Source organism: Lipotes vexillifer, unplaced genomic scaffold (genome assembly GCF_000442215.2).
Source record: "Lipotes vexillifer unplaced genomic scaffold, Lipotes_vexillifer_v1.1 scaffold545, whole genome shotgun sequence".
Lineage (NCBI taxonomy): Eukaryota > Metazoa > Chordata > Mammalia > Artiodactyla > Lipotidae > Lipotes > Lipotes vexillifer.
The window spans coordinates 67,812-75,002 of NW_006779129.1; positions in this window are offsets into that span (position 1 = coordinate 67,812).

Below are 7,191 nucleotides of genomic sequence, written 5' to 3' on the forward strand. Positions count from 1 at the left end.
AATTAGAACACTATGTAACATCATACACAAAAATAAACTCCAAATGGATTAAAGACCTAAATGTAAGACCAGACACTATAGAACTCTTAGAGGAAAACCTAAGAAAAACACTCTTTGACATAACCACAGCAAGATCTTTTTTGACCCACCTCCTAGAGTAATGGAAATAAAAACAAAAATAAACAAATGGGACTAATTAAACGTAAAAGCTTTTGCACAGCAAAGGAAACCATAAACAAGATGAAAAGACACCCTCAGAATGGGAGAAAATATTTGCAAATGAAAGAACGGACAAAGGATTAATCTCCAAAATATACAAACAGTTCATGGAGCTCATTATCAAAAAGAAACAAACAATTCAATTAAAAAATGGGCAGAAGAAAAAAAAAAACAAAAGGGCTTCCCTGGTGGCACAGTGGTTGAGAGTCCGCCTGCCGATGCAGGGGACACAGGTTCATGCCCCGGTCCGGGAGGATCCCACATGCCGCGGAGCGGCTGGGCCTGTGAGGCATGGCCGCTGAGCCTGCGCGTCCAGAGCTTGTGCTCTGCAATGGGAGAGGCCACAGCAGTGAGAGGCCCGCGTACCGCAAAAAGAAACAAAGCAACAAACAAAAAAAATGGGCAGAAGACCTAAATAGACATTTCACTAAAGAAGACATACAGATGGCCAAGAGGCACATGAAAAGATGCTCAACATCACTAATTATTAGAGAAACGCAAATCGAAACTACAATGCGGTATCACCTCACACCAGTCAGAATGGCCATTATCAAAATATCTAGAAAAAATAAATGCTGGAAAGCGTGTGGTGAAAAAGGAACCCTTCTGCATGGTTGGTGGGAATGTAAATTGATACAACCACTATGGAGAACAGTATGGAGGGTCCTTAAAAAACTAAAAATAGAACTACCATATGACCCAGCAATCCCACTACTGGGCATATACCCTGAGAAAACGATAATTCAGAAAGAGACATGTACTACAATGCTCATTGCAGCACTATTTACAATAGCCAGGACATGGAAGCAACCTAAGTGTGCACCAACAGACAAATGTATAAAGAAGATGTGGCACAGATATACAATGGACTATTACTCAGCCATAAAAAGAAACGAAATTGAGTTATTTGTAGTGAGGTGGATGGACCTAGAGCCTGTCATACAGAGTGAAATAAGTCAGAAAGAGAGAAACAAATACTGTGTGCTAACACATATATATATGGAATCTAAAAAAAAAAAAAAAATGGTACTGATGAACCTAGTGGCAGGACATGAATAAAGACATAGATGTAGAGAGTGGACTTGAGGACCCAGAGGGGGAGGGGGAAGCTGGGACGAAGTGAGAGAGTGGCATGGACATATATACACTACCAAACGTAAAATAGCTAGCTAGTGGGAAGCAGCCACATAGCACAGGGAGATCAGCTCTGTGCTTTGCGATGACCTAGAGGGGTGGGATAGGGAGGGTGGGAGGGAGGCTCGGGGGGAGGGGATATGGGGATATATGTGTGCATGTGGCTGATTCACTTTGTTGTACAACAGAGACTAACACAGTATTGTGAAGCAATTATACTGCAATAAAGATCTATTTTAAAAAAAAAGAAAAGAATGGACTGTCTCAGTCAGGCTCTCTTGCCCCTGTCCTCACACTGGACGTGTGGCCAGAGGATGGAGTCAGGTAACCTGCCTTTTTAGGTCACAGTTTTGAAGGAAACATCCTCAAGCAACTGTTCCCAAGGAGGCTCTACGTGCGTGGACCAGCTCCTGGGGCTCTGGTCGCCATGGTGGACGCCGCCTGGCAGGCCTGGTTGGCAGGTCTGGGGGGTGGCGTTGCTGTGTGTGTTCACGTGCGGTTTGACAGAGTCTTTTGTCTCCCTTCCCACATGCTCTTCTGCATTGTGGCTGGGCCACCTCTCCATCCCCTCCTTGGGATTCCAGGCAGGCCTTCCCCCTGTCTATAACCAACGGGAAATGGCAAAGGGGCCCCCATGACTTCTGAGGTCTCAGCGGTGGATGCCACCTCCGCCGGTTCTGGCGGGAGCTGCTCTGGGAAAGGCGGCCCCATGTGACAGGTTCACCAACCCGGGACCACCTGGCTGGTGAGTAATACACACATCAAGAGACCTGTATCGACTTATTCAGTTCTATTACGGAGGCTACGTTGTTTTAATTTCCAAAAATAGTTTATCCTTCCTATGATTTTAACTAAGTATTCTTTACATTTTTTTTATATTGGCACTGAATTGTACCCTTAGATAATAAATATACCTGTGGACATATTTCAGTTATACTAAAATTTTAAATATCAAGCCAACTCTTTACAGTGTCTTTAACTTAGTTTGTTTTTAACAGGCAAAAAATATTATTGTCCTGCAGTAGGAAAACTGCTAGGGATTAGGCTGCCAGATTTACACGTTCTTATGTTTAATATTCTCTATTTTGTTTGATAAATTGTTTATTTAAATCTCTAAATAAGTTAACTCATTCCCACCTCCCAGATCATTCTTCTTAGAGATGGTTCAATTCCACAGAGTTGGTTGTGTTTTTTTTGTTTTTATTTTTGGCAGTACGCGGGCCTCTCACTGTTGTGGCCTCTCCCGTTGCAGAGCACAGGCTCCGGACACGCAGACTCAGCGGCCGTGGCTCACGGGCCCAGCCGCTCCGCGGCACGTGGGATCTTCCCGGACCAGGGCACGAACCCGTGTCCCCTGCATCGGCAGGCGGACTCTCAACCACTGCGCCACCAGGGAAGCCCTCCACACAGTTATTTTTAAAGCAAGGTGTAGGAATCCTCATTGCTGACTAATTTTAACACTCAATCGAGCAGATTTTTGTTGTGGTTCACTTGGCTTCATGTGGCTGAATACCGTGTGCTGTGCTGTGCCCACGTGGGACAAGGCAATAAAACGTGCAGTGCTTATCAAGCAGTTAAACAAAAAATGTTCCCATTGAGTAGAAACACCAAGTAGGCAAATCTAGTGATTTGTTTAACCTTAAACCTGGCATGTTTTTATGGTGTCAACGAAAAATTAATGAGTCGATCTAAGAAAGAATTGGAAAATTTTATTTGAGCCAAATTGGAGGATTATAACCCAGGAAGAGCATCTCAGAAAAGCCCCGAGAACTGTCCCGGCCGTGAGAAAACACAGTTTATATATAAGCTTTTTGAGACAGAGGCTGTACATTAAATAACATATTATTGACAGTTTACATAATCCAGATTTAAGCGCCATCGTGGTGTGTCATGTGACCCTATCAAGAAGGAAAGTTATCTTGGAGGAGTTGTCTTGATGCTGGGAGAATGCTGCTGTTTAAGGTTGAGCAGGTGTTCTTGCCGACAGGGAGGTTTGGTGGATGCCTAATGCGGACACATGACGCACAGTGGCAGGGGGGCGGGGTGCAAAGGGCAGAGAAGAATTTTGATGTTTAAATTTTTATTGTCTTGCCATAGATATGAATGATATGAATTTTATTTCACAATGGCAAATTTCTGAGTCCTTAAAAGTATAACCAGATAAATATTTGCACTGAGTTCTACCAGGGAAGGCACTGGCCAGTCTCCTCTGGGTGCCTTTCCCAGCATCAATCACTTTCTCTCACATCCCCGGACACGGTTCCAGGGCAACAAACTACACTCACAAAGCAAGGCTGAGGAAGGAGCTTCGTGTGGGGCGTGCTGCACCGCTCCAACCTCCAGCGCCTTCTCAAAATTTAAAAAAAAAAGCACAAAAACAAAAACAAAAACAAAAGCTCTCTTGTCTTGAGCTGGACCCTGACGTCGCCATGGATCCAAAGCAAACCCAGCATCGTGGAGGCTGACAGCTCTGCTCACGCTGTGCTTGCCCTTCTCGAAGGGAGCTCTGGCTTTGGAATGACTGCTTAGAAACTAAATGGATTCATGGAATTTGATGTGGTATAAAAATAATAAAACGTGATACCCATGAAATACAGATGCTCTATCACAATTGGCCAAACTGGGGCCTCCTGGACTCAAAGTTTTCTAAATTAGCCAGTGAGCTCATTCTGCGCTGTTGGACCCTGATATCTGTGGCTCAGAAAGAAATCCCTGCCCTTTGCTTCTTTGCTGTTCTTTGCTTTGCTTTGTTTGCCTCCTGTACCAGGAGTTCACCCGACGGTTGCAGGTTCCTTTGATAGACGAGAATAGTGACTTTTATGATGATAATGACCATTAATTGGGTGCATTAGGCACAGCACACTATATACACGTGTGTGTGTGTGTGTGCGCTCACGTGTGTGTGCACAAATTCCCCTCATTTACTGAGGCTGAGAAGGCTTAAGTCATCTGCCAAAGTTCTGTCCACAGAGACAGGATTTGAACTCAGCTTCTGACTCCAGCCCCAGAGCTGATGGCCGAGCAGCAGTCTCTAGGGCGGGAAAGGCAATTAATTCTCATCTCCTGACACTTGCGTTTGCTACAACAGCAGCCTTGTGTCCCTTCTCCCACATCCCTCTGGAACACAGGCATCCTTTTCTCCCTGTGGACATGGGTCACTGTGACCCACCTCGTGAGCAGCTTGGTGGCGGATGGCACTGTCCTTTGTGCAAGAGAACAATGTCACCGCCCAAGGCCTTTCCTCCCGGAAACTCAAGCCAGAATGACTGCCTCCCCCTGAGCTGACTCTGCTTGGCTTGGCTCTGGTTACTGAATTAACTGGTGCTAAATGTTTGCCAGGTGGGTGAAGTCTGGGCAGAAGGAGGAAGACCCTGGAAGGAGCTTTGTGCATCCGAGAGGGCACTGTTGACCCACCAGTGTCTCCGCCCACTGGGCGAAGGCACTGCTGCCTGGGAAGAGGACCCCTTCCCCACCATGACTGATGCTGGAAACCCCGCTCATGAGCCTACCTTCCCTGGCCAGCAGACCCTCACCTTAGGGCACTCGGGGGCCTTTGGCACCAGAGATGCTACAGGGTCTGAGCCTCCTTCACCACCTCCCATTACCCCTGAAGTTCTGCAGATGGAAAGACGGGGCACTTTTCAGCAATGCCACGACCACCAGCCAAGCGGATGGCTCTGGGCTGTAGAGACGGCAAAGCCGGGGGAGCCGCTTCAGCCTAATTCACGGTAGACACCTTCCTTCCAGGGCCAACGCCCAGCAGCCCCTTGGTCTCAACCTCCTGGAAGAACACCCGCAGTGCTGGCGTTCCAACAACCAGCCCTGTTGGGGCTCTGTCTCCCTCAAAGTTTTTTTATTATTTGGGCAATAGTACATATTCCTTTTATAGATGGGCTGTTTATATTTACAAAGTCTCATTACATTGTATGATATTGTGATATAATGAAGATATGTTTGGTCTTGGTTCCTGGTTCCTGGCACAGAGCTCCTAAACCCCTTGTAAGCCCCGGAGTGACAGTGGTGAGAGGAAGATCTTTTGTTATTCACGATAAGCCCCTTTCAACCACTCCTGACACTGTGCTGACGAGGTGACCCTGAGGCCCCTGGAGAGCTTGAGGATGGGGCTGGTCCCAGAGGAACCCACCAGTGATGAGGGGCTGGAACTCAGGCCCCACCCCCAACCTCTAACCACGGAGGGGCGAGGGGCTGGAGATGGAGTTAATCACCAGTGGCCAGTGATTTAATCAACCAATGCCTATGTGATAGCACCTCCATAGAAACCCCAAACAAAGGGGTTTGGAGAGCCTCCGGGTTGGTGAGCACGCGGAGGGGCTGGCAGGGAGAGGCACCACGAGAGCGGGAACCTGGGCTCCTCGCCACCCCTGCCCTCGGCTTCTCCAGCCGGCCGTTCCCGAGTTCTACCCTTCTACAATATACTGGAAACCACGCAAGTAAAATGCTTCTCTGGGTTCTGTGAGCTGCTCTGGCGGGTTAACCAACCCCGAGGAGGGGGCGTGGGACCCCGATTTACAGGCCGTCCATGGCCAGGGTCTTGCAGTAGCCGCTGAAGGGGGCAGTCCTGTGGGACTGAGCCCCTAACCTGTGGTGGATGCTGTCAGAATGGACTTAGATTGTAAGACACCCAGCTGGTACAGGAGAGTGGGTTGCTGTGGGGAAAAGCCCACACACTGGGTGTCAGAAGTATTTTCTGTTGGTAAAAAACAGCTCGCAGCACATCGTTTGGGGAATTTTATACACTCCAAACTTAACACTTGATTTCTGGGATCAGTGCTTTTTTTCCCTCCACTTTGTCCCTTCTGCCAAGTTTACTCTTTCCTTAGAGCATCTTTTAAATTTTTTATTTTGAAATCAATTTATTTTATTCTTTTAGGTGGCCATTGTTTTTTTAATTTTTATTTGATATTGGAGCGCGGTTGTATAACAATGTTGTGTTGAAACCACTTTAGACTAATAAAAGCGTAGTAAAAAAATTAATAAAGCCTTTTATTTTCCTTGTTACGTAGTGTATCAGCCTGGTTCTAATCAAGAGACAGAAACCACACAGGAATTCAAACAGGGCAAGTTTAACATAAAGAATTATGAACCTACGATCGGACAGTAACTGCACAGAGGAATCTAAAGGGCTGCAGGGGAGGGGCTGATGTGAATGCAGCGTCTGCAGTACACGCGTCAAAGAACCAGGGCAAAGCGGCCTCCACGCCAGGCCAGGCTGCAAGGGCAGCCCTCGCTGGCCGTGTCCTGGAGCCCAGCGCCAGGAGATGCTGTGAGGACGGTGAAGCGGGACAGGACAGGCACACGTGCTCCACCAGGAGGAGGAGAGAAGCTCCTGCCCCATGCAGGGCCTCGAAGGCCCTCCCTCCAAAGCACAGCACCAGGCTCCCCGCCAGGAGGCCTGATTAGAGGACGTTGAAGGCAGCCGGACCCAGGAGGCAATGAATTCACAACAGGCGCCCCCGTTTGGTACTCAACGTCCACCAGCAACATTCTACACACGTCTGGACTCCCTTTCAGCAACTACAGCAGCCCCAGAAGACACAGGTCTCTTTGTTACGAGTGAGCTGGCTCCTCCCCCAGTGAGAAGATGCACAGTCGCACAGTTACTGTATCCATCGCTGGCTGTGTTGGTCAGTCCTCAAACCCACCATTCCACAGAAAATTGTTACCTAAAGATTAAACTGAAATGCTAACCTCCAACAGCTTGTTTGTAAAATAAAAACGGAGACGCAGAGAAAAGAAAATGGTTAGCGGATAAACACAACATATAACAAGCAAAACACGTGCTCAGCTGCTGCAGCCTCCATCCGTGTAACCGGTCCT